This window comes from Musca domestica, unplaced genomic scaffold (genome assembly GCF_030504385.1).
Source record: "Musca domestica strain aabys unplaced genomic scaffold, Musca_domestica.polishedcontigs.V.1.1 6, whole genome shotgun sequence".
NCBI classification, from domain to species: Eukaryota; Metazoa; Arthropoda; class Insecta; order Diptera; family Muscidae; genus Musca; species Musca domestica.
Window position 1 is genome coordinate 8,004,098 of NW_026712363.1, and position 26,426 is coordinate 8,030,523.

At 34.1% G+C, this 26,426-nt stretch overlaps 1 protein-coding gene across 11 annotated transcripts in view; it reads left to right on the forward strand.

The window, feature by feature from the left end:
* The window catches only part of LOC101891514 (uncharacterized), a 222,485-nt gene that overhangs the window by 22,559 nt on the left and 173,500 nt on the right, over positions 1-26,426 (forward strand). For all 11 annotated transcript variants that reach the window (XM_005178506.3, XM_020035086.2, XM_011292214.3 and 8 more), the window contains exon 2: positions 9,333-10,174. The gene's annotated coding sequence lies outside the window, so the exon portion shown is untranslated. The remainder of the gene's footprint in view (positions 1-9,332; positions 10,175-26,426) is intronic.

Here is a 26,426-nt window from a genome sequence, read left to right on the forward strand (position 1 = left end):
ATGCAGTTTTATCTAATTGTAGCTGGGCAATATTTCTTTAGAATTGAAAAAATACAAAAATGCTAACGTCATTCCGTCTACACGTTTCCATCCATCCATCCATATATCCATCGATAGATAGAATTCCCATTCGCAAAGACGAGCGAGTGTGAATGGTCGCTCGACTAGCTGAATAAATAGCTTGACATTATAATTTATGAGACTATTGGGACTTTCGGTTCGCAAGGCTAGTGGCAATGTTTGACATCATTTGTATACAACAAAAATAACAACAATGAGAATGTTCGCAACAACAATGTACAGATGTGTTGGTAAGCTAAAGTTGCTTGGCATATGGATTTTGAAATGGAATACAATCTTTGTTTGGGTTATAATGAATACATGTGTGGGTGAATGTGTGTGTGTGTGCGTGCATGCAATTGTAAAGATGTCAATGGAGAATTTTAAATTGCGTGTGAATTTGGAAATTCATAGTTTAAACAAGTAAAAATACATTAAGTTCTGCCGGGCCGAACTTTTATTACCCTCCACCTTAGGGTAATGGAAAAATTAGAACCAATTATGACACACTAATACCAAATTTTAGACATATTCGTGGGAAAATGTGTCAAAAATCATCAAAATACCGAATATCGGGAGGTACGGCTATATAGGGCTATACAAAAACGTGGACCTATACATGCAATGTTTCGCCACCGGAGCTAGAACCCATTATGATAAAATGTGGCAAAAATCATCAAAACACCGAATACCGGGAGGTACCGTTATATGGGGACTATACCAAAACGTGGACCGATATATCTCATTTTCAATACCAACCATCCTAGACACAATACAAATTATTCTGCTAAATTTTGACGCTCTACATCAAATAATATGGCATGTATTGTGATTTCAACAGACAGACAGACCTACTTCGTTAAATCGGCTTAGAATTTTATGCTGATTATAAATATATATACACTATAGGGTCTACGACGAATATTTAGGGATGTTACAAACGGAATGACAAAGTTAATATACACTCCCTTCCAAGGTGGAGGTTATAAAAATACTGAATACTAACTAAAATAAAGCTTTATGAGTGTCATTTTTATTTTAATGTTATAACTGAGAAGAATATATTAGTTAATAAAAAAATATACATACATATTGTAGTCACACATTTTTGAAAGTTTGTTGCAACAAGTGGACTTTGGTAAAATTTTAACTATGGATACAAAACCAGAATTGAACCGAGGCCAACATTTCTATGAAAATTCAGAACGTCCATAGTTTTATTTTATCGCAAAATTGCAGTTTCGATTTTTTGTATTCCAATCGCTATGTCTTGAAAAGCTAGGTTATGTTCAATTGTTTTAAGACAACTGCTCCACTCGGAGACCGTTTGCTTAATTGCGCGCAACATAAATTGAATAACAAAAGATACAGACAAAGAAAACAAGTTCTGTAATCCACGAAGACAAATTGTCATGTTGAATTTAGTTACTTGGCTTGGAGAACTAAATGGTCTACTTGTCATGGTGCAACATTTATCGCTTAGTTATGTATAAATTACAACTGACTTTGGGTTTTGGATATTTTAAAATAATAGCTTTTAGACCTAATAAATTATAATAATTGATTAACATAAAATTCAATGTTAATGTTCAGCGTTTTTTCTTTCTAATTATCGTAAATATATACTAACCTCCAGATTTCAATAATTTTCTGGTTTGAACCCGAAATTTAAATTTTATTATGTGTCACTTTGTAAAAAATATATGTCGTTCTGCTATGTAAAATTATCGGATTTTCAATAATGAACGTTTCAGTCACTTTTTTATACCCTCCACCATACATAGTATGGAGGGTATATTAAGTTCGTTTGTAACTCATCGAAATAATCATTTTAGACCCAACAAAGTATATATATTCTTGATCAGCATAAAATTCTAAGACGATTTAGCCCTGTCCGTCCGTCTGTCCGGCTGTTGTAATCACGCTACAGGCTAAACGAATTAAGATAGAAAGCTAAAATTTTGCCCAGATCTCTCTTTTGTCTGCAGGCAGGTCAAGTTCGAGATGGGCTATATCGGTCCACGATATCGTATAGCCCCCATATAACAGTACCCCCGATATCCAGTATTTTGATGATTTTAACTATTTCTCTAAGATTTAAACAGATCTCTAAGAGCACTTTATCTCTTGGCAGAGAATTATCTATATAGGTCTACGATATTGTATAGCCCCCATATATATAGGGTGGTACCATATTCGGTATTTTGATGATTTTAGCCACATTTTCTAATAGAATTGTACAAAAATCCACACAAAGAGTTCTGAGTGAGTACTTTATCCCTTGGCTGAAAGTTATCTATATAGGTCCACAATATCGTATAGCCCCCATATAACGGTACCCCCCGATATTTGGTATTTTGATGATTTTAGCACATTTTTAAACGGAATTGTCTTAAATTCTTTACCAGGAGTTATTTGTGAGTACTTTATCCCTAGACATAGATGTGTCTATATAGGTCCACAATATCGTTTATCCCCCCATATATCGGCACCTTCCGAGATTTTAATAGAATTCTTAATGGATTTTATTTTTATTTTTTTGAAAATGTCCTAATTCGTTTCAAATCGTGGAGGGCTGAACTTACTGCTTTTTTACTTGTTTTAACAGAATTCGTTATTATTTTACAAGCATTACCCTGATATAAAAAACTCGGGTTTGCCCAGTTTATTCAATTTAAATTATTTTATTATTTATTATGTTTTCAACTTTAAGTGAATGCAAATATGGCCCTTTCCCATCTCCTTAAATGTAATATTGTGGGTGGCATGATTGACTAAACATTGAGTTTTTGACCTTCACAACCACTATAATTAAAACATGAGATACATTAGAATGGCATTCTTATCAGCTATTAGCTTCAACAATAACCCGCTTTAAATTGTAATTAAAAGAGGATAGAAGGTATTTGTACACAAAGAATGGTAAACAACATGGCACATTTGTAATGCACCCAAATTGGGGGTATTATAAGTTTGATTGGGCCAAAAATATGTAACACCTCATAGGAAAGTATATGGATCTTTCTATCTCGCCGAACTGAGTCCATATAGCCATGTATAACCGTCCGTCCGTCTGTCCATCTATCCATGTTAATTTATAATCACTCTACAGGTCGCAATTATGGCCCGATCTTCTCGAAATTTAGAATGCAGGTGAGGCTAAAGCCTATTGCTTTTGGAGATGATCGCATAATAGTTAAAATGGACCAAAAACTGAAAAATTTCCTGATTTTGCAGTTGCTCTACAGGTCGCAAGCGGAAGTTAGAGCTTAGGGCTGGGCAGAAGTATTCCAATTTTGATGGTCATCTGGTAATGTTTAGTTTGTGTTAAAAAGTCAAATTTTCCATTAAACCCCGAATATTTTAAATCCCGGCGAAATCACAAATAGACGAACAAAATTCTGACCGTTACGTAGATGCCGATAGTAGATATATCGGATATATATAGCGAAAAATATACAATGTGTACATACAAAGGAAGGGGATGTAAACTAGAATGTTTATATCTGAGGAATGGCTGCAACGATTTTGACAAATATTTCTCAATTTTGGATGCCTTCTTGGCATAAAAGAATAAAATTTAAATCTGCATAAAAAGATGCCAATAATGATGCTAAAATAGATTTTGTAGTATTTGGTGACATTTTTTTAATTTTTTCATATTTTTTATCGCTTGCGATTTTTTCAATTTTATTTGACTTATAATATTGAAGTGTATATTTTGTAATATTTTTTCATTTTACAACACAGGTTTAGGTTATTATATACAGATTGCAATTATCGTCGGATTCTCACAAAAATTTTCACAAGGGTAGAGTTAGGCTCAGAAGGGCTAGGCCTATTGTTTTCAAAGTCCGGAATATATTTAGGGGTTGAAATGGACTAACAACAAAAAATGTTTCTGATTTTGCTGCCGTTATAAAAGTCACAAATATAAACCAAAGGACACGAAATCCCCCATGAGGTTAGAGTTAAAGACAGTGTACCACTACTCTTGTGTGAATAAATACCAACATTTCCATTCTTATGGAACGCTGAAAATAACTTACTGGCGATATCCAAAATACACAAAAAGGCGAACTTCTGGCTTTTTATGCTGATTTCGTTGACGAATACAACCAAATATCGTAGACAAGCGAATCGTATAGATGAGTCTTAATTTGGAGATACAGAGGGACCTCTTGCTTTTGAATGATCTAAAATATTTAGGGGTTCAAATGAACCAAAAAGGGAAAATCTTTTCTGATCGCACTATTGAAACCAATCGACACGCCTGAGAAGAGAGTTAAAAACAGGGAAGAATTCTAGCATTTTGGATGACCATTGGATTATATTTAGCTGCAAAATGGACCACAACAATTAACACCACGACAGAGTGTGTAAATATTGGGCAAATGTTCCTGGTCAAAATGCTATGAGTAATATCTGGACAGTGCTCCGTGATATAATTTCACAAGCGAAATCTTCCAAAATGGATTTGGACATAAGGGGGCTTCAACCATATTGTAGTGTTGTAGGGTATCATATGGTCGGCCCCGCACGGCTGTAGCCTTTGCTTACTTGTTATCATTATAAATTTACCATTACAATGTGTATAGAGTATTATAAGCTCGATTGTTTGTGGCTGGTATTAAATGACAGTTATTATATACTTTGCAACAAATTACAGTTGTGGATGTATCGCCCCTGTACACATGCGCAAAAATTAGTTAATCTTCTTCTTCTAAAAGTAATTGTTACTTATTTGTCAATTTACTTATGATTAAGATATAACTACTTATTTAAGCTTTCTTTTTATTTTATGAAAGAAATAGGTAAGTAATCCGATTTGAAATGAGTTCTCTTTGTTGACCTGTAGTCCAGAACTAGCAAGAGTCAAACAATTTTACCATTTTTGCTTGCTTGATTTGGACTACTTACAATCTTTAGTAAAAGGTTTAGGCAATATGAAGAGAAAATAATCAAAATAGCGTTTCATTTATACTTCTTTCTTACATACGCCCTTTTCCAGCTTGTGTATACTCGTGCAGGAAATCCCGCGCCCGGCCCTGTTGACTACAGAATTTTCAAGTGTTTTTTTCTATTAAGGCGGTATTGAATTTCCATTGTTCTTATTTAATTATATTTATTCAGTATAGTTGAATATTTATTTGCATTTTGTCACGTACTAAAATTTTATTAAATTGGATTAAGAATTTCCATTCAAGGTCAATCGGACACGAGGTGAGGAAATGTTATGTCATAATACCAGTAAAACAGAGACGAACACATATACAAATAATGAAGGAAATATTTAAAATTTGGAAGAACTTTTCTCTTGATAAAACAAGTAAAAAAGCTGCCGGGCCGAACTTTTAATACCCTCCACTATTTGGAACGAATTTGGCAATTTTCAAAAAAATAAAATCCGTTAAAATTGTTTTAAAATCTTAAAAATACCGAATGTAGCCATTATATTAGGCTCTATACGACGACGTGGACCTGCATAGAAAAGTTTTGTCAGACTCAAAAGAGCTAAAGAATTGCTTCGCTTGGCCGAGAGTTGTCAACGGCCGAATTTGGTTTTCTCCGATGAGAAAACATTCGTTGTCCAGCAGTTTGTAAACAAACAAAATGATCGTGTTTACTTGCCAAAGAGGTCAGCTGAAAATGTGCACCTTCGGTTGGCCACCAGAACTCAAGCGCCGGTCATGGTGATGGTGTGGGCCGCCATAACAGCCGATGGTCGCTCTACGCTCGTATTAATTGAACGTGGCATCAGAATAAATGCCAAATATTATCGCGAAAATATTCTGGAGGAGGTAAAATGAGGTTCCTCGCTTCGTTTCCCGGATACCAATCCGTTGGACTATTGTGTCTAGAGTATTTTGGAAAGCATGGTTGATCACCTCAAACAAGTGCTTCGCCGGGAATGGGCCAAAATACCGCAGAGCAACATTCGGGTAGCGTGTGACGATTTCATTGGCCGTTTGAAGGCTATAATTCGTGCCAAAGGTGACCAATTCGAACAAATCTAAACTTATTCTAAAATTTGATGCTATTTCCGACATTTTTTGATTTCATTCTATAAAATTAAAAAAAAAATTATGGCGTTTGATTTTGTTGCAGCTTTTTTATCTGACCCTGTATGGGGAGGTGCCGTTATTTGGGGGCTATACGAAAACGTAAACTTGCATACACAATTTTCTGTCACAGGCTGTAGTGCCAATTACGAGTTGCAAATTAGAAATTTGAAACAATTCCGGTGTATAATGTCGCTTAACACATCAAAATACCGAATATAGTGAGATATGGGGGCTATACCAAAACGTGGACTTATATTGCTCTTTTTTAATACCATAAAATAACTCCTGCAGGCCAAATATATATACATCTGGGTAAAATTTTTTCAACCAACTTCAATTCGTTCGGAAGCTAGAGTGATTTCCACAGACGGACATCGCTAAAAAGACATAGAATTGTGTGCTGATCAAGAACATATATACTTTTTGGGGTCTAAAATGTATATTTCGAGGTACTATAAACGGAATGACAAACTCAATAAATACCCTCCATACTATGGTGGTAGGTGGTAGGTATAAAAATTGCTCGAATAATTAATCAAAGTTTGCGTTAATAAAATATAGATTTTTCTAATAATTCCATTTTATACTACTATCTAATATCATTGTTATAAATATATAGTTTCCCGCAATAATTTATTTTAATAGAGATTTATGAAAATACAAATATGTGCCTAATTTTTGAATCACTCCAAATACTGACGTATACTTAATTAAGACCTAAATTCAAAACAGTCTAAATTAAGACCGTAAGTTGCACACTAATTTAAATATGTATGACTAATTGTCCGTATACTTTTTTTGAGAGGACTTTTATCAATTTTAATTAAAATGAAGTGAACCCAACAACGTTTTCGTGTGTGGCTAACAAAAGAATGCAAATATTGTGCTATGTGCACAGACGAGTAGATTGTCTCATAGTCTTGCGTAATATGTTTGTTGTTCTTGAGCAATCTGTGGAGTATGACATTGCAGCCACTTCGGCTAGATGAAATGACCAGGACCTTCAAAGCACTTAACGATCGCTTTATGGGGCTAATATTAAAATATGAACCGATATGGAAAGTTTCTCAGGTCGATTTTTGAATAAAAAAGGAGGGTTGTTTTTGATTTAACTTTTTCCTAGCATAATTGATGTTCTTATCAAAAGTACATTTTAGTATATTTAAGGTTTTTTTATTGTTTTTTTTTTTTTTTTTTTTTTGGATCTAGTATTTAAAATATTTTTATGTTATTGTACCAGCATTGGTCAATATTATGACATGGAGTTTTTGTGTGCCGGCGATAGGCTTAACCATTCCATATCGTACATTTAAATTCCATAGATTTAAATAATCCTGTTCTGTGAAAATACGTCTTTAATATTTGGTAGCTTATTTGGTTGGGGTGCTCATTGTTATAGTTCCAGAGTAGATGGATGGATCATTTTGATCTAAGATAGAGATATTTTCTAACTTTTTTTTACAATCTGACAAACCACACTCTATAAAAACCACACTCTAAGTGGTTTTAATAACATTTGATTTATTTTACTTCAAACTTTAAAATTTTTCTTTATTATGAATTCATTACGAGTTCTGTTATATTTTTAAAAGCATAACAGTAATAATAGCTGTTAAATCAGTTCTTGCGTAGCACTGTCCCAGAACCTGCAAGAACTTACAAGTTTTGAATTTTTTGCCATTTTTGAAAGGATTTACTTAAGAAATAACAACGTTAGAAAAAGTGACAAAATAGAATTTCAAAATGCGATGTTTCAACCAACTCGATCTATATATGATAATATTATTTTCCAAAATATTTACACCTTGTGGTGGATGTACCGGACAAAGTGTGCCAACATAATCCATAGTCATATTGCAAGAAATACTAAAATTTCCCAATTTTCAAAAAAAAAAAAAAAAAAATCGGGAGAAATCAGAAGGAGGGAGAAATATTGCCCTCCTAACTTAAATTAAATTAAAATAAGAGTAACTTTTTTTGTATTGGCAATCGTATTCGTGACAAAGAAATATTCATGAAACAAAAACAGCAACAAAGTCAAATCCAAAGAGCAGCTTCATTTTGTAACCATTCTTGGCTGGCGCGAGCTGAGTGCGATGGTGCTGAGTCCTGTTGGAATCTCCAAAGTGTGCGCCAAAATGTTTGCGGGCCCAATGCTTTAATACACCCTCCAGAATATTTTCGCCATAATATTCGGCATTTATTCTGATGCCACGGTCGATTAATATGAGCGGAGAGCGACAATCGGCTGTTATGGCGGCCCACACCATCACCATCGCCGGCGCTGAAGGTCTGGTGCCCAACCGAAGGTGCACATTTTCAGCTGATCTCTTTGGCAAGTAAACACGATCATTTTGTTTGTTTATAAACTGTTGGACAGCGAATGTTTTCTCATCGGAGAAAAACAAATTCGGCAGCTCACCACTTTCGGCCAAGCGAAGCAACTCTTTAGCTCTTTTGAGACTATTTGCTTTGCGTTGCGGTGTAAGTTCTTGCACTTTTTGGAATTTCAATGGCTTTACCCCGAGCTCGTTTTTCAATATTTGCCGAATGGAATATTGCGATATGTTCAGCTCACAAGCCATTTTTCGGCCACTGCAACGCGGGTTTCGATCAAGTCGCTTCTTTACTGTTCGAACCATTTCTGCTGATGTTGCTGTTTTTTCCGGCCACTTCCTTGAAGTCGGTCTAAGCTACCTCTAACGAGGCCAGTTGTGGTTTTCCAGCCAAATATAAAGAAATCACACTATCACGCTTCCCTCACGAATAATTTTTTTCGGAAAAATTCTCACCAAAATGCTTTCGTACGCTTGTAAACAATATAATGAGCTGTCACTGGAATCATTTTAGTGGCTTTGAAATAACAGCAGTCTAAAGACGGTTGCAGTTTTTTGTTTTATGCTTCCTATATTATTTTAATTTTATCTTAAAAATATGCTATTGTGATACAAATGTATCGCTGTGATTCCCATTAATGTCATTAAGTGCCCCTATACCCACGAGCATTTTCCCACTCCCAGACATCATTCCGATGGGTCTTAATAAAATTATATAATTTAATCTCTCTCTTTGACTTGATTACTTGATAACATTGTCCAAAAATACATAGATTTATATACGTGTTTGAAAATTGGTATGTTTGTGTGTTGGATGTCAGAATCTTTGATGGTGGCAATAACAGAATTTCTTCATTTTCTTTTATTTCAGCACATAAAACGGAACCAGTAGCACTGTCGGGGTTGTCATCGTTTTCTGTGGGTAACGATAAAGACAAACTACAACTCCCCGGTGGATTCAATACCAAAAATTTCTGTCATTGAAGTGGAAGAACATTTTAGTGTCTCAACAGAGTAGTCGGGAAAGATACACGAAGAAAACAAAGTTTCAAACGACAGCGAAAACAAGTGGAACAAATTCTGGGCAATTCAGCTTTTTAGCACATTTAATGTACTCTAATAGAAAGCAAGAACAACAACCAACACATTCATGCAGCCGATATAGCAGACACGAAAGTGCCCGTACCGAATCTCAAATGTCCTACGTCAATGCCTAAGCATCTGGATCGTACCCGTGACAACAATAATTGAGCCCCTATTTGAGTTAAGGGCGGCTGTGTGTTGTGTTTGTTAGCATGTCTGACTTTGCTTCGTATACATCCACTTGGTATTGTCTGTTGTAGATAAGTGCAGTTATTTACTTAAAACATCTCTTCGAGACGTTAAGATACGGGTGTGTGCGTGTGTTTGACTTTCTCTATTTGTTAACGAAATCGCTAAAGGCACTTTGGACAAACGGCGACGAAGACGACGACTACAACAACAACAAGTGCTGTGACTTATTGTTTGTTGTGTTTCAACTCAATTGCAGTTGTTTGGCGACACTCTCAAACACACATACACACACAGTAGTGTAAGAGCATAGCAACGAAGCTTAACTCAAATCTATCCTATCCATCTATTGCATGGGAACTTGAAAAAGGACTTTGGGCGTGTGCGTGTAGCATATAGAGTACGTCGCAGATGTGTTAACTGGAAAACGTTGTTAATTAGGTGAGTACAAGTGCCTGGCGTATACAATGCAGTGCAGTGCAGTGTAGTGCAGTGCTTCTTTTTCGCTTTTGTTCTAATTGTTGTTGTTATATTTTGCTAACAAGATTTTTTGTTTGTGCTCGCTCCGGTGTCCTCCTTAAAAGCGTAAATGGCTAAATTGCCATGTAATTCAATGTACAAGTGCCTGCTAGGTATATAATATGACTCGAAAGCATTAAGCGGACGTTTTCAATTAGACACTTGAGAGCGTGGGAAAGCCGACCTTCTTGCCATGGCGTAAAATGTGGGAAATTAAAATCAAATTAACCATTTGTGTAATAAATTGGATGTCATTCGGGCAAAAGTTGTGTATGTATAGCTTATACATGGCAATTGCATAGATACTCTTGGATGGAGTTTGGTAGAAATCGGAATACTGTAATTGCCATTGTTGGGAACCTAAAGACAAAGATACCGTTTTCTGTCAATTAATACTGCAAATGTATGATGCCGTTTGGCGTTTAAGAATAATCAGGTTTAAGTGTATATACGTATAAAGTAAAATAGCAAAACATAGGCTACTGCATGAACAGTTTACAGGAAAACAGGTAAAAAAACATTAAGTTCGGCCGGCCGAACATGTAATACCCTCCACCTTAGGGTAAAGGAAACATTAGAACCCAATTATGACCCACAAATACCATTTTTTAGACATATTCGTGGGAAAATGTGGCAAAAATCATCAAAATATCGAAAGTAGGTACCGCTATATGGGGCTATACAAAAACGCGAACATATACATATAATGTTTCGCCAACGGAGCTAGAACCCATTAGGACACATAAATACCAATTTTTAGACAAATCCGCGAAGAAATTTGGCAAAATCATCAAAATACCGAATATCTGGATGTACCGTTATATGGGAGCTATACCTAAACGTGTAAGAAAATTGTGATAGTACAACCAAAAGTGTTGTCAGTAGAAACTACGCACCGCCTGGTAAAAAGATCGGAGTTTTGTGTGAAATATCTTGACCGATATTATAAAATGAAAAAAAAAAAAAAAATAATAAATAAATAAATAAAAATAAAGAAGTAAGCAAAGGCTATAGCCATGCGAGGCCGACCATGTGATACAATATGCTAGAATATGCTAGAAGCCCCCTTATGTTCAAACCCATTTTGGAAGATTTCGCTTTCGAAATGATGTCATCGATCATTTCCCAGATATTACCCTTAGATTTTTGACCAGGGGAATTTCCCCAATATTTACGCACTCCGTCGTGTTATTAGTTGTTGTTGTTTATTTAACAGCCAAATATTACTCCTCACATTCGGTAGAATGGAAATGTTGGTAATTTATCACACAAAAGTAGTGGTCCATTCTAATCGCTGTTCTAAACTCTAACTTCATGCGATATTTCGTGTCCTTTGGTTTATATTTGTGACCTTTATAACGGCTGAAAAATCAGGAACATTTTTAGTTGTTGGTCTATTTCGGACATCTTTCAAAACAATAGACCTAGCCCCTTTGAGCCTAAACCTACCCTCATAAAAATTTTCTTGAGTTTCATAACCCCAACCTGTTCTGTAAGGCGAAAAACTATTACAAAATATACACTTCAAGTTATAAGTCAAATTGAAAAAAATATATATCACAAAATGTTACAAACTCTATATTAACATCATTATTCGCAACTCTTTATGTGATTTTTTAGATTTTATTCTTTATTCTTTTATGCCAAGAGACCATTCTTGAGATATAAGCATTCTAGCTAACTTCCATTTTCTTTATATATACACATTGTATACATTTCGCTATATATATCAGATATATTTACTATCGGCATCTACGTAACGCAAATATTCGCGGTTCAATGAAAAATTTGACTTTTATTTAACACAAATGTTATGGTCTGTTTCACCCACTAAATATTACCCGATGACCACCCAAACTGGAAGGCGTCTGCCCAGGCCTAAGATCTAACCCATGCTAACTTCCGCGTCGATTTGTCTATAATTGCGACTGCAGAGCATCTGCAAAATCAGAAATTATTTCAGTTTTTGGTCTATTTCAACCACTAAATATGCGATCATCTCCAAAAGCAATAGGCTTCTATTCTGACCATAACCCCCATTTTCATTATCGTGAGGATCGGGCCATAATTGCGACCTGTAGAGTGATTACAAATTATCATGGACAGACGGACGGACGGATGGACGAACATACACAGCTAGATCGACTCAGCTCTGCGAGATAGGAAGATCCATATATTCTTTCCAATGTGGGAAACCAATATTTCGAGGTGTTACATAATTTTTGTCCCAATCAAACTTTTAATAACCCCATCACATAATGTTGTAGGGTATAAAAATCAGCTAAGTTGGAAGAAACTTGAAAAAGTTTCAACAAATTTCGAAAAATACTGTCTAAGTGATGAGCTTTATATGGGGTCTATACGAAGTCGCGGACTTGCATAAATAATTTTTTGTCATAGACTGTACTACCCGTTACGAACTTTGAAACAATCCAGTTTATAATATCGCTAAAATCATCAAAATACCGAATATCGAGGGGTATACGAAGGTATGGTATGGTATCGGGGCTATACGAAGAGGTGGACATGCATACGCATTTTTTTGCATAGGCTGTAGTACTCATTACAAACTTCGAATACGAAATTTGAAAAAATTGGTGTAAATAATGTCGCTAAAATCATTAAAATACTGAATATCAGGAGGTACCGTTATATGGGGTCTATACAAAAACGTGGACTGACATGACCCATATATGAACATAAACCGCCTACTGGGAAAATATATATATATATATATATATATATATATATATATATATATATATATATATATATATATATATATATATATATATATATATATATATATATATATATATATATATATATATATATATATATATATATATATATATATATATATATATATCTATATATATAAAAGAAAGTTGTGTTAGTTACTACGCTTATAACTTAAGAACCGCTGGACTGATTTTAACGATTCAAACAAATTCGGAATTTTCTCCTCTCCGAAAAGGATAATATCCAAAAAAATCGCGTAAAAATGTGATATTTTAACATTTTCATTTTGACTTTTGAAATGTACAATAGTAATGTTTTATTTTGCATGATTTTTTTCCATTTTTACTTACTTTTTTCTAATGTACATTTGTAGTGTTTTTTATATATATATTTTTTTTTTGAATTCAAATATTAATACCAATTTATTTAATTGACTTGATTTCTTGAGAAATGAAATTGATGGCGAGTTACATGGAAGCGTAGTACCGAATTATGTGGTGGCGAAACGGTAGATGATGTCGAAATAATTTAATGGAATCGAATTTTAAAATAGAAGTACATTCTACTGACAAACTATATAAGGATCTTTAAACATTTGCTGTAAAAAAATCAGCGAACAAGTTGAAGATTTTTTCAATGTGTTATTCTTCTTTTGTCAATTTTTTTTCAATTTGTATTATCTAATTGAATTCAGTAATTTTTTTGCGAACAAAATAAAGAATAATTTTTCACTATATACAAATTTTCACCAAAAAATGAAATAAGTAGGAAATACGATGTCAACTGACATCTACCTTTCAACTCCAGGGCCGACATCATGGTTCAGCTGGAAGATGCGAACACATTTGAACAAACAAAAATTGCCGAAAAAGCCTAATGGGGATCATTTCAAAGCGTGGAACTACTTCTTTCCTGTCACAATAATCCGTCCAATGTACAATCAGAAAAATACCAAATATAAAGGGTGGAAAATAGTAGAGCGAATGGGACTTTTAGTAAGATAAAGATTTCTATCCTTCCAGAAATTCTTCCCAAACATTCAAGATAGGTCATGATATCGATCATAACTCACGGATAAGGGACAACCCGATTTCATATTTATATAACCATCGTATGATTTAAGCTATTTTTGGTGTCTTGGTCACTTTTTTAATATTTTAGCCATTATTTGGCATTTTTGTTTCTAAGGAGGTAGAGAACCTCTTCGCATAAAGTTTGAAATTTTCAGAGTAGGGCCCATTTTGGTCTTGACCACATTCATTAATTGACTTGGCTAAAGGTTGTATTTATGCTACTCTGGGGTAGGGAACCATCATACAGATAATTGCCACATAGGAATTTATTTAAGTAAAGTCCCCACATTGGCGTATTCCCAAGTCCACTTTCACATCTAATTGGTGGTCAGAAAAAAAATGTTGTTTTCTATTGAATTTGTAACCCCCAAGAGAATATTGGTTGGGCCACGTTTTGGTATAACCCTTATATAAATGTATCCCTGACCTGACAGCTGTGACCGTGGTCTTGGCCACGTTTTTCAACTGATTTGGCCATTATTTGCTGTATTTAGGCTACTTTGTGAGTAGAGAACCATCTTACAAAAAAATGTCAACATACGTAAATATTTTGGTACAGTCACCATATAGTCCCCAGGCCCGCCGATCTATAGTGATGTTTACCGATTGGCGGATAACAACGCGGGTATTGTTTAATCGTTATTGAATTTTACCATGAACAAGAACATAGACTTTTTGGGGACTCTAATGCGCAATTTGAGGTGCTATGGTAATGGGTGTAAAAGCGTAATTAACTTTGACTATTTAGAAATTATTTTGCCCTCCTTCCATAGTTATTTATTTCTATTTAGTCGAATCAATATTTATATTAAAATTTGTTCACCTTTATGAGCTAGATTTGTGAAATATTATGCTATGCAAAATTTGCATTAAAGACTAAAACTACGGGCCGGCAACGCGGACCGGGCCAGCTAGTATATATATATATATACTAGCTGAACCCGGTGCGCTTCGCTACCCCTTTTGATTTTATATGCATTCAAAATTTTATTTACGAATATATGTTGGATAAAGACAAACAAATTTAAAAATTAAAAAAAAATATTGCACTACTTTAATGCGTTAATAAACAAAATCATTACAAAAGCAGTAACATGACATGCATACACGAAGGGTTTGTCCTTTGGATTTATTTATTTCATAGCAAATACCAAGCGTGCAGGAAACTGCAATTTTTTTTAAGTAGAGTGGCATTTCTATTGCAATTAGTGAATTCGAGATAGCAACATACTTCGCCGTAATAAGCGTATTTCAAATAAATTGTTGTGTTGTTTTTTAGTGTTAGCCTAGGGCGTTGTGGGTCAATGGTTCTTATTAAAATCATATCCCAATCTGATCCGATTTAAATATAATTTTAAAAAAATTACTTTTACACCAAACTCCGCCACACCTTTCATATTTAATTGAAATTGGTGCGTCAAATATGTGAAATCGGCCGAGAATATATATATGGGAGCTATATCCAAATCTTAACTAATTTCCAATTAAATTGACACATTTATTATTATAACCAAATTCCGCCACACATTCTGAATTTCATTGGAATCGGTCATATATATCGTGTTTGGTGCATAATATGTATGAAATCGGCCGAAATATATATGTTAGCTATATCCAAACCTCAACTGATTTCAATGTAATTTGGCAATTTTTGCTGGTGCCAGATTTTGTCTCTCTCGCTTTGGGTGCATCAAATATGTGAAATCGGCTGAGTATATATATGGGAGCTATAATCACATCTGAGCGTATTGGAATATAATTTGTCAAGTTTATTTTTGTACCAAATTTAGCCACACATGCCGAATTTCGTTGGAATCGGAAATACGTATCGTGTTTTGTGCATCAAATATGTTAAATCGGCGGAAAATATATATGGGAGCTATATGCAAATCTGAACCGATTTTATTATAATTTGACTAATTTATTTTCTAATCAAAATCCCGTTACATATTCCAAATTTCTTTGGAATCGAACATACATATCGTGTATGGTGCATAAAATACATGAAATCGGTCGAAAATATATATGAGAGCTATATCCAAATCTGAACCGATTTCAATTTAATTTGACAAATTCATTTTGGCTCCCAATTCCGTTACTTATTTTAAATTTCATTACAATTGGAAATACATGTCGTGTTTGGTCCACCAAATACATGAAATCGGCCGAAAATGTATATGGGAGCTATATCTAAATCTGAACCGATTTCAATATAATTTGGGAAATCAATTTTTTAGATAAAATCTATCACACGTTTCAAATTTCATTGAAATTGGGGATACATAGCGTGTTTGGTGCATCAACTGCTTGAAATCGGCCGAAAATATATATGGGAGCTATATCCAAATCTGAACCGATTTTAATAAAAATTGACAAATGTATATTTGTTTTAATGTCCACTACACATTCCAAATTTCATTGAAATTAGAGATACATAGCGTGTTTGTGGCATCAAATACATGAAATCGGTCGAAAATATATATGGGAGCTATATCCAAATCTGAACCGATTTCAATTTAATTTGACAAATTTATTTTCGGATTAAATCCCGTTACTTATTTTAAATTTCATTACAATTGGAAATACATATCGTGTTTGGTCCACCAAATACATGAAATCGGCCGAAAATGTATATGGGAGCTATATCCAAATCTGAACCGATTTCAATATAATTTGGGAAATCAATTTTTTAGATAAAATGTATCACACGTTTCAAATTTCATTGAAATTGGGGATACATAGCGTGTTTGGTGCATCAACTGCTTGAAATCGGCCGAAAATATATATGGGAGCTATATCCAAATCTGAACCGATTTCAATATAATTTGACAAATTTATTTTCGGATTAAATCCCGTCACACATTCCAAATTTCATTGGAATCGAACATTCATATTGTGTTTGAGGCATCAAATGAACGAAATCGGTCGAAAATATATATGGGAGCTATATCCAAATCTGAACCGATTACAATATAATTTGGCAAACTTATTTTTGTTTCAAATTCCGTTACGTATTCCAAATTTGGAGACTGTATCTTCAACCAATCAATAGATATGTGCATATGAAATCTAAATTTTTGGGAGGTACCTCCGATTCTGGTGCTATATCTCCAGTTCCAAGTGGAAATTCAAAAATGTATATAGCCTATGTTACTTTCAGGCGATGTTGCAGTATATATGGAAATTTTCAGGAAAATCTATTCAGCGGTTTTCGAGTCCATAAATTACAAACAAACAAACAAACAAACAAACAAACAAACAAACATACAAACATTTTCCTCTTTTATAGATATAGATATATATATATATATATATATATATATATATATATATATATATATATATATATATACATATATATATACATATAATATTTTTGTTGGGTCTAAAATTACTATATATCGGTCCACGACCCTATAAAACGTTTCCTCCCGATATTCGGTATTTGTAATATCCCCCATATAACGGCACCCCTGATTTTCGGTATTTTTATGATTTTAGCAACATTTTTCAACGGAATTATCTGAAAATCGACACAAGGAGTTCCTTGTGAGTACTTTATCCCCTGGAAGAGAATTGTCTATATAGGTCCACGACATCGTATATCCCCTATATAACGGTTCCTCCCGATGTTCGGTATTTTGATGATTTTTGCGACGTTATTCACTGGAATTGTTTCAAATTTTGTATATTAAGTTCGGAACCGTTATTACAACCTATGACACATATTACTTATGCAGGACTACGTCTTCGTATAGCCCCCATATAACGGTTTTCATTTGAGCGGTATTTTCCGACGGATTTTTATTCCAATGTACCATTAGTTTTGATGTTTTCGTTTAATGACCGACACGTATGCTATTTAAAAACACTGCAGTTCGATGTAATTAGTTTAGTTTTCTGATTTCTAAACACATTATCTAAATTAGTGTAAGATTTGTGAAAACAGTAAATTTCGGAATCAAAAAACTGATTTACTTTAATCTGAAAATATCGGAAAAAATTGTGAAAATTTAGAGTGGTGATTTTGATAATGAAGATGCTTGAAGAACATTCGGATGTTGATGATGATGAGGTTATATTTTATGTGCCACAAGTGCAAGCAAAGGACATTTTATCCCAGGATAAAAGCAATCAATGAAGAATATGTTGACCAAAATTGAAACATTCAACAGTGTCGCCAGGCGTATACACAAAAATGTAAAAAAACTTGGTGTGCAGTTTGATTGAGAAGGCATTCCTTTTATGCCAGTTTCTAAAATCACAATTTCAATTGGAATTGAGGCGCCGCCCTCATATTTCAATGACCGATGAGTTCATTTCGGATTCAGTCTATTATACAAATATATCTGCACATAGGGAAAGTTGTCATTCAAGCCCTGCTCAGTGGTCAACTTAACTTAGTATTCAACTTAACCCAGTGTATACCAACAAATGAATTTGCACATAAGCATTTTTTCGATAGCTATTTTCCCTCCTACCAATTACTTAAAATTCTCAATCAAAATAAAATCCATACAGCTGGTACGGTAAGGGCAAATAGATCCAATCCTCGCCTACCAAGTGAAAAGAGGGTGAAACAGTCCTCCTTATTGTTTTTCAGCATAGTAAGAAAAGAAAAATTTGTAAGACAAGTTTGTTCGTTCTCTGGGTGGCATAGATCGAAACATTTTTTTTCTACAAAAGCCGAGCGATATGTTAAGAAATGATATGATCGCTGAACATCTTTAATATTAAATTCTTCTGTATTTTAAATATTTGCAGTTTACGTGGGATTCAACATCGAAATTAATTCACAAATTCAAATTATAGATTGCTTTACTTTAGGTATGCTCTATCGTAATGTATATTATCGCACACATCATATATTTATATTGAAATACAGATAGTGCAGGTGTTTTTTTTTTTTTTTTTCTTACATAAAATATGCTACCATTCTCTTTACATCCATTCGAGCTGAAATCTACTTGACACAGAGTCAACAATGATAATAGTTCTGCTGTGTGTTTCAGTGCATTGTAATCGAGTTAATTCAGCACTTTATCATAGCGAGCAAAAAAATGCAACGGATATTCGAGGGTACGAAGGAAATTGGCATAAGGAAGAAATTACATACACGCCAAGTTTTTATGAAATTCACATTTTTCTCCATCCAATGATCCATAAAAACGGAAATGTATTGATTGCAATGGGCCGAAATGTATGTCGGTATATATGTACGTATGTATGTATGTATGCATAAAAAGAGAGGGGCACTTACTCAGTTAGCTAGTACAATGAAAATGTTCTCCATCAGAGAATGATTACATTATAAAAATGTTTAACGTGCACATCAAAAAAATTATAATAAAATATTTGTTATTTGAAATATTAATTTGAATAAAAACAAGTAAAATAACATTACGTTCGGCCAGGCCAAACTTTTAATACCCTCCAATGTGTCTAGGATTATCAAAATTCGATATTTTGGTAAAAATTGGTATTTTTAGTTCATAATGGGTTCTAGTCCGGTGGCAGAACATTGAATATTTAGTTCGACATTTCCTATAGCGCATATATAACGATACCTATATATGCGCTATAGGAAAAATGTCGAACTAAATATTCAATGTTCTGCCACCGGACTAGAACCCATTATGAACTAAAATACCAATTTTTACCAAAATATCGAATATCGGCAAGTACCGTTATATGGGGGCTATACCAAAACGTGGACCTACACATACAATTTTTCGCCACAAAATCATCAAAACTCCGAGTATCGGAAAGTATCGTTATATGGGAGCTATACACAAACGTGGTACATACAATGTTTCGCCATACGAGTTAGAACCCATTATGACCCACAAATATCAATTTTTAGACAAATTCGTAGGAAAATGTGGTAAAAATCATAAAAATACTGAATATCAGGGGTACCGTTATATGGGGTCCTGCCAATACGTACAATTTTTCGCCATACGAACTAGAGCCCAATACCAATTTTTAAACAAATCCATGAAAAAATGTGGCAAAAATCACAAAAATACCGAATATTGGGAGGTACCTCATATGGGGGCTATACCAAAACTTGGACCAATACATACGATTTTTAGACAAATCCGCGAAAAAAATTTGGCAAAAATCATCAAAATACCGAATATGGAAAAGTACTGTTATATGGGGATTATACCAAACGTGAACCGATATATCTCATTTTCAATAACAACCATCCTAGGCACAATATAAATTGTGCTGCTAAATTTTGACGCTCTATGTCAAATAATGTGGGCTGTATCCTGATTTCAACAGATAGACAGCGGGACATCTACTAATACGAATTTTAAAATGATTCCGGTGAATAATGTTGCTGAAATCATCAAAATACCGAATATCGGGAGGTACAGTTATGTGGGGGTTATACGAAGACGCGTAGTACCCATTACCAACTTCAAAAACAACATTTGAAATAATTCCAGTAAATAATGTCGCTAAAATCATCGGGAGGTACCGTTATATGGGGGCTGAACGACGTGGGCAGACATGACCTATTTACGAACTGAACCAGCCTACTAGGAAAATATGCATGTATGCAAAATTTTAGCCTTCTATCTCGATTCCTTCGAAAAATAGCGTGATTTCAACAGACAGACAGATGGACGGACATCACCATCGTCTTAGAATTTTGCGCTGATCCAGAATATATGTACTTTGTAGGGTCTACTACGAATATATCGAGGAGTTGCAAATGGAATGGCAAAAGTAATATACCCTCCATAGAATGGCGGAGGGTATACAAATAAATTAACTGTCGTTATTCCAATGTCATTATTATAACTTTCTATTTTTGGAACATATATAAAAATTCCATAAATTATTGAAACAATGGGCTGTTAAATAAGATATTCGCAAGTTTAGCCCTCATAGAACATTAAAAAATATTAGAATTATATACCTACATAAATTCGCCAATTATATTTGAATTATTTTCGGCTAAACTTTCCTAGAATTCCTGTTCATAAAACTGTTATCCTTCTGTATGCAATATATTTTAAAGAAATATAGTTGTTAATTCATGGTTTTCCGAGATTGAAAAACTAACCGGACAGGAATATTGACACTAACTGCAGAACCATCGATTTTTAGCCAATTCTACGGACTTGTTGATCCGCATTATAAATTTAACTTCTCCTTGATGCCACAACACACGTGTTCTGATTGAGTCCCCTGAAATGAATGAAACACTCTTGAATTCTGAGAGGAGGAATGCTTCAATATTGTTTACTCTTTGCGATAGTGACGAAATGGGAACATATCAGTGATTTGCACCGTTGCAGGGCTTATTGCGAATGATATATACATTGAAATATCCGTGTTGGTAAGTGTCCAATTATTCTATTGACGTCAAGTGATGGTTGTAAATTATTTTGCAGTAAATTTTGTCAAGACATTACTGTGCTGTTAATTGTTTGACATTCAGATATAGGTAATCAGCGACTGCATCAGTACCTGTCTAATAAGGCTCTCACTTTTTTTCCTTGTTTGTAATATTTTTCAGGGCTTCACCCTAGTTCAGTAAAAACTCTCGATGGTTTTTGAATTTATTTTCAGAGGTAGGTATTTGCACTCTTTTTACTGGAAAGCATTTTTCTTTGGGAACGGACCCAGGCATTTTACCCGAAAGTCCGGGTTCAAGACACGGGTTAGACCCGGATCAACTAAACCAATAGGGACAAAATATAAATCATTTGAAAAGCAACAAATTTTTGATTTTTTGGACCCTGATTTTTTTAAAAATCTCCCAAACATCGAAAAAGGCCCACAAAATTTATGACAAATTATTGTTGACACCATTCTAAACTAATACAATATTTGTTATTATCTTTTTTGGATCCAGAGATATAGGTCTTTGAAATTGGACGAGCCGATTATGTTCAGTATATTAAAATGATGTTTCCAGTAAAAAATAATTTATTTCGCGTAACCCGTGTAGTCATACAATTTAGAAAAACTCAACAGAATGTACTGAACGTAATAGGCTCGTCCAGGTTCAAAGGCAAATATCTCTGGATCCAAGAAAGATAATAACACATATTGTAGCATTTTGGAAAGCCTAAAGTGTCAACAATAAATTGGCGTAAGTTTTGCGGACTATGAAAATGTGGCCTTTTTGACATTTGTGAGAATTTTTTTAAAAAATCCGGGTCCAAATAATCAATAATTTCGATACAACTGCGGGACAGTTTTAAATAACCTAAATCTGGGCCAAACCCGGGTCTTGGATCCGGACTTTTGGGTCAAATAAGAAAAAAATACTTTACCGGAAACAGGATAAAAATACCTACCTCTGGAAAAAATTAAATTTTTTTGCCATACTCCATACCGAATTGCCTGTAATTTGACTTCTAATATTTGTAGAGGATAGTATTTTTTTGCAAAATTGTAAACAGAGTTCCATGTTCTCTTACATTCCTATATTAAATTACCGCTGAATCTAAGTTATTTTGAAGGGGTTTGTCCAAGCTTTCATCGTGTTGTTGTGATAAATAATTTTTTCTAAGTGTCGAAAATCATGGGAAATGTTAATCAATCAATCGATTAATTTTGGCTAGTTTTACATAATGACTGCACTTAAGCCTAAAGTTTTGTTATGATGATTTCTTGTATACCATGAACAGTAGCGTCAAATTCCGTCTCTATTCTAAAGTACACCTGATGATTTCTCAGCAGAAGGTATTTTGTACGACAACCCTAATCTTCCCCTCGCCCATTGCAGATAAAATGTATAAATTTCTCTCATTCGTGACCACCTTCCTTTTTCATGAACTGAATTACGAAATGGAATCTCAAAAAAAGTACAGTAATGATGGGAATTCGAGAGCATAGTTTAAAAATGTTCTTCAATATCCGACAGGCATTGAAAGGAAGAAGAATACTGCCTTTTGTTTGTTATACTTCACCTGTGTCCATGTCTGACCGGACAGCAAGCATATTGAAATGCTTCACTTTGTTTTCAACGAATACAAACTGAGGAATCATATCATTCGAGTGACATGTTTGATTTCCTCTGGTCCGTTTGGTTGACAGTGTGATGGAGAATCGAATGGGTAATAAAATATGAGAATAGACCTGAGCGAATGAAATGTGTACTGTAATGGGGAAAACATTTCATTAGCAATGTCTTTGGAATCGGCAAATGTTTGCTAGAGAAAAAAAATCAGGCCATCAGGAAAATGAAAAATGATAATGTTGGGCCAATTCGCAGCAAAGCCTGGCTAGCAAAACTGGTCAAAAATGTAAACGGAAGGTATTCATGTGAATTTTTATTTGTTCCTTCAATTATTGAATGACGATGAATGTGATACGAAATCCCAAACACAAAAAACCAAATTGGCTGAAAGGAAAAACTCAAATTTTGATTTATATCACTGCTGTTGATACCAAAAACCTCCGGTTCTCTTGTTATTGTTTATTTTTTCGTTGTTGTTGTTGGTGCAGCATTTGTACTTTAAAAACAGTTGCTGCAGTTGTGTTGCAATGGGGATTGTTTTCAGCAAAAAAAGCCTTTTGTAAAATACAAAAACTAACAATAGTCCTAAAAACAACAACATAAGAAAAATGCAAATGGGGGAGAACGAAGACACACACACACACACACAAATATATACAAGCATATTTCTTTTTATACGATGCCGTAAAAGCGACCAAGTGAAACGAGGCACTACGCCTGTTGCGGTTTTTGTTCTATGTCATTGTGTTACGCCCTCCATTCAGCGCCAGTCAAAGTTGGCTAAAACGATAATGGTAAAATAGACATTTATAAAAGCAAGGGTTATGCTGAGGAAAATGTATGTATACATTAAAATACTTTCTACGAGAGAGAATCCTAAAAACATACGAAATACGATTACCAAAATAAATAGTACGAGCAAGGGGGGAAACGCTAATTTAAGTTTATTTGCAAGCGCCTAATTGTAGCGCTTTAAGAACATTTAAATGTTGTTTACGACTTTATATCGGGCTTGCCTTCATACCGTATCTCCTTCAAAAAATTGCATTAGAGTTTACAAAGGGAAATAAATGTACAATCATTCCAATATTGGTTATTGCTTGCAGAACTAATGGCGGTCTTCATTTCAACAATTTATTTTATTTCATAGAGCGAGAAGGCCTATTTATTTAAAAAAGTATATATTTTAAAAATAATAAAATATAGACTGCTTAAAAGAAAAATAATTATATATAACCCAATTATTTAAAGAACTAAATGTTAACTTGCGGACACTCCATTAAGTACCATAACATTCACGAAATAAAGCTTGCGGAATTTTAACAAATGCAATAAACCATTGATGGAAGCCCTTTTTGGTTAAAACATTGACAGAGGTAAATATACAGGGTGAGATAAAAAAACTGCAACAAAGTCAAAAGTCGTAATTTTTACATTTTTTTTTAAATTTTTTATTGAATTAAAGCAAAAATGTGGGAAATAGCATCAAATTTTAGAATAAGTTTAGATTTGTTCGAATTGGTCACCTTTGGCACGCATTATGGCCTTCAAACAGTCAATGAAATCGTCACACGCTGCCCGAATGTTGCTCTGCGGTATTTTGGCCCATTCCCGGCGAAGCGCTTACTTGAGGTTATCGATACTTTGGTGTTTTTTAGTGCCAACCTTGCTTTCCAAAATACTCCAGATGCAATAGTCCAACGGATTGGTATCCGGAGATTTTGGTGGCCATTGTGTGCTGGAAGTGAAGCGAGGAACCTCATTCTGCATCCATTCTTGGGTGGCGAGTGCTGATGTGAGTGGATGTGAACTGCGTTTTGTTCACAAAAATACATGGACAGACGGACTGGCATCCATAAATTGACTCAGAAAGTGATTATATTAAGATCTTCAAAATTAACTATGGGTCTAACTTGCTTTCTTTTCATTGTTACAAACAAATACACAAAGACATAACACCCTTACAACTATGTGGTAATGAACAATATTTTATGAGGAACTAAAAAATAATGAAGCGTGGTTTAATTTACAACACAAATTTTGGAGGATTTACTTAACTTAAATTCTAAATATAAACGTTTATTTGTTACGAGTAGATCTACTAAATATGCATAGTGGCGATGGGTATCATATAGTCACCCGCCTAACTTTTGACCTTTATTTTCCTGTTTAATTTAAAGCATTTCCAAACTGCTAGGTTCATGGACAATTTCTGTAATTTTTAATTAAATAGAGCAAGTGCAAAGAGTCTAAAGTTTAAATAATTTATTCACTATCGGATAGTTGAAAGTGAATCGATTTACTGATGTAGGTCGATTTAGAAACTTTTACCGATCCGACAATCGATGTCTTTAGTATTAAGACCATTAAGGTCTTAGCAATTGCTTCTTAAAAATATTTGTCCAATAGACCTAAAACTGATTTTTTAAATAGTGGGTAGTTTTTCCACCAAATCGTCAATAGTCAGGACAATATTTCTCACTTGGAGTGGTATATATTATTTGCTATACAATTTATTCATGAATTTGTAAAACATCCTAATACACATTTTCCACATATGATATGGCTATGTAGAGGAAATGCACTTGCTTATGCATGTGTATTATATGTTAGTAGTTGTACGCGTGTACACGCAAAAAGTACATGTCTTGAGTTAGCAATAACGAATTACAAATATCCCGAATACCATCAACAAAAGAATATTTTAGAACTTTAGCCGCAGACATGCAAAGGACATATATTCAAATGACAGAGACACGAAGAGAGAGAGAGAGAGAGAGAAGAGTGGGGTAATAGAGTATTCCTACTATAAGCCACAGAGAGGCATTCTAAATTTAAAATGCATGCATGTAGTTGACACCTTGTACACCAACACAAAATCTCAACACACACAACCGAGCAAACTTATTTAGAATTTAGAAAAAAAAAAAAAACTAACTTTCAACAATTTTGGGTTGAGAGGAAAAGTTGGGTATTATTCAAGGGACGTGTTCAACATTTGCTCCTTCATTGTCGGTTCATTGTACATCAAGGAAAGGAACAAGAACTGCGTTTTGGTTTTTTGTCTTTTCTAAATCTTCTTTCATCAACCTCATAATGATAAAATACTGGTTTTATGCAAATACGGGCTAAGAAGCTAACAATGCTGCAATTACTGCAAATAAAGGCTTAAAAAGGAAACTTTTTTTCTTTTTGATTTGACTTAAGAACTTCACTTCAGAACTTAGGGTTCGTGTTTTTCGCAATAGAAAGAACTATTTAAAACCTTAATTGATTTACCTTAATTGAAATTCTAATTTGGGTAAAACGAGAACATTCCTGAGAGCAAAAAATAAGCCTTCGAAGTACATGAGTTTTGTAGTCAATGAAT